The 11,251-nt window shown below is 38.5% G+C and overlaps 1 pseudogene; it reads left to right on the plus strand.

The window, feature by feature from the left end:
* Window positions 1-9,198: 9,198 nt before the first annotated feature.
* LOC149747615 (uncharacterized) lies at window positions 9,199-10,487 on the plus strand (annotated as a pseudogene).
* Window positions 10,488-11,251: the final 764 nt, after the last annotated feature.

An 11,251-nucleotide genomic window follows, 5' to 3' on the forward strand; every position in this document is an offset into this window, starting at 1 on the left:
ATACAGCATGATGTTTGAGAAGACTGTGTTTGGAGGTGGACAGTCTCAATTTGTATCTTGGCATACCCACCAAAGCAGTATTCCAGAAACACACCATATGTATATATATTTAACTTATTATATATAATTTTATTCCAATATATACAACTTATATATAATATATAATACATATTACATGTTATGTATATTATTATATATTATTTATTTTAATTATGAAGAACCAAGACTTCAGAAAATAAGATATCAGAGTCTTGACGATTCTTAACAAATCCATTACATACACAAACACTAAAAAAAGTAACCTGTTTTCCAAAATGCTTTTATTCTAGGCCATAAAATGTTATAAGCTATCTACACATAATCCGTTGTTACCTACATTCAAATATCCCACTATCCCCCTTTTAAACAAAGCTCCATTGAGACAGCCTCAAATAAAGGGAAAGACCATAAACCAAATCATGGATTTAATTCAGCTTCATTTACAAGGCACTTAGCTATAAATCAGATGGTCAATTAAATCAATGGTTATGCGATTCTCCCCAAATGTTCTTAGCTATCTGTCAAACAAAAAAGACCGAACTGTAAATAAAATTTAATGCTGAAAACACAAACACTGTATGTAAACAATTGCTTTTATGGTAGAAAACTATGTGTAAGGGCGGAACACAAGTGAAATACCAATTAGATATCAATAAGCTAAAGCCACATAAGAGTACAATCTCTCTAAATATTGTGAAGTCCACTCATGTACAAACATAAATGAATTAGAGCTGCCTTGAAAAAAAACAGACCCTTGGTGGGCCATTCCCTCTGGATATGGATTCCTTAGTCCTTATCCTTATGCATGGAATCCTCCACCTAGATTCTAGCTCTACTCAACATGTATTATAAATGGAGAGAAAAGGCCCTCAGAAAGAAAGCTTGGGACAAGCATGGCGCTCTGCATCCTTCATGGCAACCTCTCAGATATTTAAAAAAGCTACACAAACACAAAAGAGGATCAACTATACCCAAAGATGCACTGACCAGCCGGAAAACTAGCAGTGTGTGGTATTGTAACCCCCAACTTAACCTTTTTTAAATTAAAAACAAATCTTGATACTATGTATAAAACATAATTGATGAGAACATACTGTATAGCACAGGGAACTCTACTTAATGCACTGTGGTGACCTAGATGGGAAAGAAATCCAAAAAGGGGATAAATATATATGTATGGCTGATTCATTTTGCTGTACAGTAGAAACTAACACAACATTGCAAAGCAACTATACTCCAATAAAAATTAATTAAAAACAAATCTGGGTAGGGCCTCATTGAGAAGTGGGTCACTAGGAAGCTCAGGAAGGTATTAAGAAGCATCACTGAAAAGATTAGTCTTAACACCCAAACCTTCTGCTTTAAGACTTCAAGTCAAAAAGATGTTTAGTGCTTTGTCTCCATCCTCCTTCTGATATTAGGGAAGGGCAAGAAAAGCTATACCTTACTAAATTCCAAATGTCTTTGGTTTTTGGTGAACAATATTGCCAATTTACCAGAACTAAAGAAGAAGATATCTAGGTAGGAAAATCCACAAAAGGTGTTTCATGGTTTGACACCATAAACACTGAAGTGACCTTTAGCTGCAATGAAACAGCCTGTTTTTATTTTTGTTTTTAACTCAGTTTTCACCTTCCTTAATCCCCCAGATCCTTCTATAGAGTCCATGAGCCTTTCCTAATTTTGTGACTATTAAAAAATATATAAGATACAAATATACAGATGATTCTACAAATTGAGTGAAAGATGCCAGCTACAGAACAGCGTACAGTGTATGACTTCATAAAGTATGGGAATAAGCTAAACTGATATATGCTATTAGAAGTCAAGTAAATAGTAACCATTGAAGAGATGGCTCAAATTGGAGAGGGTACCCCTGGGATGCTGCGTCTTGACTGGGTGCTGATTAAATACTATGATCAATTAATGAACACTCAGCAGGCTATCCACTTATACGTGCACTGTCCCGTATACATTTGATACTTTCGTAAAGAGTGAGTGTGTGTGTGTGTGTGAAATTTAAATTTTGAATTTCCTGAAATATAATATGAGAAGCAAGACATGAGAACCCAATCTTGGAGTTGCTCTTGTGGGGGTGTATACCAAAGGAGCTGTGAAAGACTAATATTTTGGTTGCACAGAACACACTTTTCTTTACTAACTGGACCAGAAAGCCATAAAGAACAAACTGCAGACTTTGAACTGTTGTGTTAACCAATTAAGACAACAAAAGAAAAAAAATTAAAGTAGTCACAGCCTCTGATTTATTAAAAGATTTGTGTTAAGCATAGGGATTAAATCATAGCCTTTAACTTAATAAGTTTAATGTTTTTTAAGTGATTTATTTCAGAGTTCGCTTAACAGCTCCCCAACCAACTAAGAGACATTTTGTTTGCTATTATAGTCAAGCCAAGTGTATCCACCCACCAACGATAGGTCAAGTTACAAACAAAATAGTTCTAGGCTTTCTGGGCAGCAAACAAATCAGCGTGTACTCAGTCATGCCACAAAACAGTCACACAAAAACCTGTTGTAGATGTGGATGTATGTATTTTTAAAAGATGTCAACTGATTTCATTTGTGGGAGAAGTAATTCAAATTATTCAAACACGGAAAATGTGCCATTAAACATTAAAATGTTTTAACACAATGACAGAATCTCTTGAATTTACTTTTACAGAAAAGAACACTGAAAAAACACAGTTTCAAAAAAAAAAAAAATCCAAAAAACAAAACCAACCATGCGTAGCCTGAGGCTTTCTTGGCTCTTAGAAAGTATTTTAAATTCCAGGATTCACACACAAAAAGATATTTTTTGAGTACTTACCAACACATTATTTGTTGATCAAGACAATCTGAAGAACATTAGAAAACTGATTATGAATCATTTACCTAAGTTTTTTTTCTTCTTTCTCTAAGGGAACATATTAAAAAAAAAAAAAAAAAAAAAGAATGAAAATCTTAACCAAGCATTAAATTTTGGTTTCAGATGCCAAAATAAATCAAACTATTTAAGGCCAAAATTAAATAGAGAATGTAACTCAAAAGTTAACTACTTTACAAAAACCTTATAAACTCATTAGTGAGGAATTGAAATTTCCCTCTAATTCGATATTCATTCCCTGAATATCATATTAAAAGGGTCCCAGCCTGGTGGAGGGAAAACACCTTGGGCTTTGCAGTCAGGCTTAACTCTGCTATAACCAGATATGGTTCTACTATGGATTCTCACAATAAATACTCAGACTGCCTGACTCCCTCTTTGATAGTCTCTAAAATGGAAATAAAACCACCTATGTTACAAGGTTATAGAAATAATTAACTGAGGTAACATGTTAATTTCCTTCCCTACAATTAAACTTATTTCATTTTTAAGGTTTAGTACTACCAGACGTTGGTTTTAAAAAAAATATTTGAAGAGATGACAGCAAATATCTAAAGTTTCAAATAGTTTTATCTGGCGTGTGTGCTCTTCTGACTTATATGAATGACCTACTGATTATTACTAAAAATAAAATAAATTGTGAAATGTCTTAGAACTGCATATGGGAAAAAAAAACACTGAAAGGGCATTCCTTAGAATCCTTACTGGAAGCAGTAATACGAAATTCGATACTTTTTTTTTTTAATGTGTGAATTGTCATTTATATTTTAACCAATTTTATTGTGGCATAATATACATACAATAAAATGCATCCATTTTAAGAGTATAGTTCAGTGAGTTTCAAAAATTATACATTCACCTAACCACCACCGTCAAGTTCTAGAGCATTCCTGTCACCCACAAAATTCCCTCATGCCCCTTTGTAACCAATCTCTTGTCTCCATCCATATCCAGCCCCAGAAACCACTAAACTATTTCCTGTCCCTACAATTTAGATTTCCCTTTGCCAGAATTTTACAAATTTTGATATTTAATGCAACAGAAGAAAGTTGAATAAACTCAAAATTTATTATAATAATGAGGATAAAGAGAGTCATTTCACATTTCTAGTTCCAATAATTTCTGGAATAATAAAGATTCCAAATTATGATCCTTTAATTTTTTATTTTTTTTTTTACTAATTCCTTAATCCACCAAAACACTAAATTATATACAGAATGGGGGTGGGGAAACGCCACATGAATGTTTTAAATTATGATGGTCAAGTACAATTTTTTAAAAAACACAAAAACAAACATTAAAAGTAAGACCATAAATATATAAAACTATATGGTCGTACATAAGTATGCTATGGTCAAGTTAATTTTTTAAATTAACATAAAAAACAATATTAAAATAACAGTATGTAGTAGTACAGAAGTACACTATTATTCCAGGATTTATTTATTTATTTTTAGTATAGGTAGGTATATTTTGCAAAAGAAAATCTAAGAACAGATCATGGATCAAATGCTTCTCCAAGTTACTGGATTATGAATGCCATATTATGTTTATAATAACACCTCCTTTTAAATGACTCAAGCTGTTTTAAAAGCATTACACCACTAATTCTCCCAATGCTACCTGAGAAAGTTAAATATCTTACTTAATTGAGGCTGCAGACCAAAACATCCGATTCTAATACTAAACACTCTTCTGCATCTCAAGTTCTAGGTACTAGTAAGGTCCACTTTAGGCTACCTTTTCACTATCAGAACAGGTGAAAAATTAAATATTCAATCAGTCAAGAGAATGTAAGAAATATCTTAATGGTTTAACCAACTAGTATAATCTCTCAGGCACAGATAACTCAGCACAGTGTGGTCATTCCATGATACAACATGCAAACTATCTATTACATAACTACCCATTAAATTTAGCCAATTTTCCTTGGACTTACTTATAAGCTCAGCCTGCTACGGGTTGTTCTCAACCCAACTTTAGGATGTTCTAGTGTTAGTGTATGTCATCTTCATCTTGTTTCTACTCTCCTTGATTTTCTGTTCTTCAGTTATAGCTTCTCTCTGTGGTCTATGTCCAATTCCTCTTCATTCAGAGGCCTTGAAATCCCACTGATGATTTTGGCTGTCCTTCCCTGAAGCTTTTCTAGGTAGATACCTAGTGATTGTGCTAAAACATTAGGTGGTTTAACAATAATTTTCTTGAACTGTAAGTGGAACTAAAATGTTTTGTTCCACACAGCAGGGGTTCTCAAATCTGACTGCACATTACTCCATAATTTATTAAATCAGTCCCTACCGGACTTTCAGAGACCATCTAATCTGATCTTTTGTAATTATAAACAATGCTTCAATGCAAATCCCTGTATGTGTAAATATATACATCATGCATACATCATGAATACAGACATATCTGTAAAAATGACTAGAGAAGAACTTGCTAGGTCAAGAGGCCATATTCTTTTTTAAAAAAGAACTATTATTTATTGTTAATTTACAATGTTGTGTTAGTTCAGGTATACAGCAAGGTGATTCAGTTAAACATACATACATATATATATATATGTATATAAGTTCTTCTTCAGATTCTTTTCCTTAATAGGTTATTACAAGCTACTGAATATAGTCCCCTGTGCTATATAGCAGGTCCTTGTTGTTTATCTATTTTATAAATAGTAGTGTGTTTATGTTAATCCCAAACTCCTAATTTATCTCTCCCCCCTTTTGCCTTTGGTAACCATAAGTTTGTTTTCTATGTCTGTGAGTCTATTTCTGTTTTGCAAATAAGTTCATTTGCATTTTTTTAGGTTCCACATATACGTGATATCATATGATATTTGTCTTTCTCTGTCTGACTTATTTCACTTCATATGATAATCTCTAGGTCCATCCAAAAGAGCTATATTCTTAATGCTGAATGATATGCTATCATATATGATAAACTATTGTCAATAGCCCTCAAAAATCATACTCTATCACTCTGAATACCTGAAAAATCTCTGCATTTCAGGTTAGTTATTAAAGTCATTCCAAAGTCTTTGAAAAGGAATCATTTGGGGATATTTTAAGCAGCCCCAAGAGTCACAGAACTAGAAAGTCCCTTAGAGATCAACTAATCCAACCAGGCCCGAGGTTTTATTATTGAGGAAAATGAGGTCAGCAGAGTTTAAGAGACTAAACTACATCTGGACCGGATTAGAACCCCAGGCTTTCTGCCCTTGACACTAGCTCTTGACCTTGACACTATGTCAGGGCAGCTCACTTGCACAGAACAAAGTTATTATACTCTTTGTGCCCAAACCACCTTGGACGACACACACAAAGTTATCAATTAACTATCAATTGACAGTTCATGCCGAATTGTGGTAAATGTTGCAGGGAACGCATGTAGATAGCAGTCCTCAACATATGTACTGCGCATATATATGCAACCCAAGAGCCTGCCTGCTGTAAGTACAGTTGGAAGTTCAGACAAGGAAGTACACTGGGTCCTAAAGAGAGTAAGATGGAAAAACTGAGCAGTATTTACGCATAATCTAAAATAGAGCTTAAAAACTCGACTGTAACACAAATCATAATCTTTAAGTTCAAATTTTTCAAAAGGTCCCATTTAGATCCTGAATTCACCTTCTGCCTACTTTAAACTCATCACTTGGTATATGCAGAAGATGTAGCTCTTACTACAATATTTATCTGTATATACTTCCTCCCTGGCATGAATAGGTTTGCTTAATTTAAAACTTATCTACATTTAGTTAAATACACAAAGACTATCATCCGCTCAAATTAACTGGCATAATTTACTGAAAAATTCAAACAAAAATAAATTTGTAGAAGGAAAACACAGAAATGTTGAGGTGTAATGATTTGTTGGTACAAATTATGTTTCAGCTTAAAGTTCTTAACCCAACTTGAAAATAGATTCTAGAAGGTGTACTCATGGCAGATGTGAAATAATTACTCAAATAACAAAACCCAAATTCCAAATCTATCATATTTTTTAAATGGCTGATGAAATTCACCACAAGTCTGTGCGGTGCTTAAACTTGATTAATTTTTGTATTTGAGCCCAAAGAGCGAATTTGAATAATGTTAACTTGGGCAAAACCACAGACAGTACATACAAACACTACACTTCTTAAATAACAGCTGATTTTTTTTTTTTAAATCACTCTTCTAACTTGAGACTATCCCTTTGAAACACGATGGGGATGAGGATTTTTTTGAAGGCGTTTTAAAGCAAGATTAACTGTTGCTTTAAGTCTTGACATTTCACAATTAATAACCCTAACGCTTAATGAGGCACAACAGATTTAAGAATTGAAGATTTTTAATGAAAACGGAAATTAAGGACAGTTTGGTGCAATACACTGTCACCAAAACAATCTGTTCCAAGAAGAATTGAGTCTCTACACGTAAAAAATACAAACTATCTAAAAGAATTTCCCCTTAAAATCTCAGTTCAAACTTTTAGAAGAAGGTCAGGGTAGACTCTGATGAAGGTATGAAAGTCTACTTTGTAAGTAAATTTTGAACTTGCAATTAAAGCCTAAAAAATTATATATAATTTTAATTTATGTATATATATAATTTTAAAATATGCTTATAATATTTTAGGATACACAAATTATTTTTCAAATCACACCTAGAACATGTGCAATGCACCACCTGTTAGTAATGGCCACATGCCACAAGTTTAAAAAAGGGCAGAGACGCATAAGTGGAATAAACTGTGAACATCAACTATGTTAATTCTTACTTTCATAGGAACTTGTTACAAAGTTGTTGAAAATCAAATAAACATGGTGAATACATATATGGTCTATACTTAAAATGATTATTGTATCCTCGATTTTCCACATTCTAAAACAAAGCTTTTTTTCACATTTCACGTGTGGAATATTAATGCCTTGAAAGTCTATACTTAATAGGTGAAAATCACATATGGTTTGTGCATCTTTTTTCATACATCCTCATCCAGGGTTGAAAGCAGAACCAAGGCAATAAGACTAAGAATCTAGAATATCTGTGAACCTTAAGGAGGTGTCCTTGATGCTTCATAACCCATACATATTTAAATTAGAACAATGCAGCTATGCAATTAAAATGTGAACTAGAAAAACAAAGCAGGCTTCTAATCTATTCATTACTGGATGGGTAGTAAAAGTAAAATTGGTTTTTATTCCTGATGATAAATCTATTTAAGGATTTGAAAGTCACTTGTATAATTTAAAAGGAAAGCTTGTCATAACTTTGTGATATCCCTTGATCAGTGAAGTTTAATGCTCAAATTCTGCTTTTTTAAAAAAAATAGGACGATGCTAATGCCTCAAGCTAAAATGAGGAAGAATAGAGAAAATCTTAAACCTGAATATCATAGTATGCAAAATTGACTAGAATTATGTAAATCTAGGTAACAGAATAACTCAACTAGTAAAGATTCTCTCAAAGTGAAAAAAAAGAAGTGTTCCAAGTAAAAGAACACTTCAGTTAATTAAAGGCATAAAGTCCTTTTGAATATTCAATTATTCTTCTTTAACTGGTCTGAAAAAATAAGGCAGCTCCGTATCTACACTAATAACCTACTCATTCTCTTTTCTAAAACTCGTGACTCCTTAGTCTGGCCTGAAAACAAATGAACAAACAAACAAACAAAAACCTAGACTTTTAATAGCAGATGACTGCAGAGGGGCCATTTTCACCTTGCGGATAGATCTGTCTTATTCTGGTGTGTAAAGCAGACCATTAGCACAAAGTCATTTCCAATCTCAGTGTGTACAATCCACAAGGTGCACTTAACCCTAAAACTCATGTTGCATAAGCTGCTCTGCTTCCACTTCTAATGACCTTGCAAACCACTCAATGTTATTGCTTGACTCGGACCCGTGAATAACCCAAACTTGATGACAAAGTTTTAATCTCCCCTTTCTTCGAGGTTTATAAAAGTCAACATGACATTGGCTTGGAAGAAACTGAGAAAGAACATACAATGGAAAAGGGAAGGGCGTGATTTGACGTTTATAAATGATATATTTTAAAAATGCTTAAGGAAATAAAAGAAAATGACCTACAAAATCCACACCTGGTTTCAAGGCAGATGACTCAAAGAGGAAATGAGATTGCTCCAGTGGTACACACTTTAGTCCCATGTTATTAGCGACCAACAAACGTCTCCTCCTGTCCTAACTTCACTGCACAGTATTCAATTAAAACTTACTTTCAGATCAAAAAGTTGGTGAGCATACCATCCACTGCTGGACTCACACTCTTAGGACTTATTATAAGTTGCCTGTAAATAAGTCAGACCATGCCATGATATCCAAAACATAATGTTTTTTAAAGTGAGATTTGTTTAATCTATGACATAATTGTTTTTTAAAAAAAAATCTGATGTCCACAGGGTTAAGTTTATCTTGCTTTCCCCTTAACTTCAAACACTTGAAGTAGCACTTTTCTCCTTCTTCCCCATTCAGCCTAACCTCTTCAATAAACCCCATTTTAAAAGAAGAAACAATAAATGAAGTGACAGGAGGTGAAATAATGAGTGTGCGCTCCAAGAATAAAGGGCGGTTTTATAACAGGAGGTACTTTTGTTAGCAAGTGACTGGCAGGTCTCCTCCCCCAAGTTAGGAGAAATTCCATCCACTCCCCAAAAGTGCAGAGGCCAAAATGTCTAACAGTTTTGAAACCCCCGAGTCAGGAGAGAGAATGGGGACGGGGGAGGGGGAGCGGACTGGCGAATGGGGGAAGGGGAAAGAAAAAGACCAGCTGGAGATGATAAGAACAAAAGGAGAAACCCAAGAAAGGAGAAAGGAACGGCGGGACCGGGGCGGCCCGGGAGCCAGTGGGAGGGAGAAAGCCGGAAAGTAGGAGAACTGGACCCGGGGGAGGAGAGCGCGGAGCCGGCGCACCATGGACAGGGCTCGGCGCAGCCGCGGCCCACACCCCTCTAGGGGGTGGCGGGAGGGAGTGTGAGAGACCGCGGGCGCCAGCCCGATCCAGCCCCCGGCGCCCGCGGCCGGAGCGCGCCAGGCCCTGACTCACGCAGACCACAGAGAGGGACGATCCGCACCATCTGTCCCTGCCCCGGTCGCCCCGGTCGCAGCGGCACTTCCAAGCCGCGCCCGCACTTTTTGGAGCGGCCACCGGCCGGCCACTCCTAGCCGTCGGCGGTGCGCTGGGGGCCCTTCAGGCGGATTCCCCTGAAGATCCTGCCCTAAAGTGAAGGCGGACACGCCCCTCTCCCGCAGCTGCTTGGGGACCCCGCCGCCCGCGGGGGCAGACTCACGACCCCCGCCCGGACCCCGCCCAGCGCGGGTGTCGCAGCCGCGGCGCGTGGCGTCGCTTCACAAGACCCGACTGGCCAGCCGGGAGGGGCCTCGGTACATCCTCCGGGCGGACGCCGCGGGAAAGTTGGGCGCTCGGCCGGACTGGGGATCCGCGGCGCGGAGTGGGGAGGCAGGCTGCGACCAGCCTGGAGCAGGTGCTTCCTGCCGCGGAGGAGCCTCCCGGTACCGACTGCAGGGAAAGGCTGTCTGGCGCTCTCCCGAAGGCGTGAAAAGTAAAGGCGCCCCCAAGACGCACGCAGGGCAGAGGCAGCCGGACAGGAGAAGAATAAAAGCCGAGTAACGGAACTTCTCCCCGCCCGGCGGGATAAGGGGCGTGCGGGCCAAGGGCTGGGTGCGGAGGCGCCGACCCGCGTAGACTCTTCGGGGCTAGGGGGTGAGGTTTTCTTTTCAGGTAGGACCGACTAAAAAAAAAAAATTGTGAGGGCAGGAAAACAAAAATAAGAAGCAACTCTAAGCTGCGATAAAGACAATAGGACGGGGGAGCCCTCGGGCACCGGGAGGCGCGCGGGTGCCAGGTTGAGGTGGGGTGGGAAGCAAGTCCCGTAACTAAGATACCAGAGTGAGAATTCCTACAGCAAACTCGCGACCCATCCCTGCAGAAATAAATAAACAAACAAAAAATGGAGCAAAGTTCAATGCTAAGGGCGAGAAGCGCAGAAAACTGCAAAACCGGAGTGCTATCCTACCTCACCTTTCTACTGCCTAGGGACACCCCCCGCCCCGCGAGCTCGCCTGACCCCGCAGGAGCAGAGGGGGCCCGCGATCGGCCCCTTCGGGACCCGCCAAGAGAGGCGCGGGAGACCGGCTGGCTCCGGCAGCCCTGCCCTTGCGCCCTGCCCAAGCCTAGTGTCTGCGCAGCTCCCGCCCGCTTGGTGCGGCAACTCCCTTCCCGGGTGCGCAGCCGGGCCCCGCAGCGGCGCGGGGAACAAAGGGACCCGGCGCCGCCCGCCCCACCCCGCCCGCGGCCCGGCCCGCGGGGA

The sequence above is a fragment of the Delphinapterus leucas genome, chromosome 14 (genome assembly GCF_059928025.1).
Source record: "Delphinapterus leucas isolate spDelLeu-1000000601 "Yukka" chromosome 14, BTC_Dleu_Yukka2, whole genome shotgun sequence".
In the NCBI taxonomy this organism is placed as follows: Eukaryota; Metazoa; Chordata; class Mammalia; order Artiodactyla; family Monodontidae; genus Delphinapterus; species Delphinapterus leucas.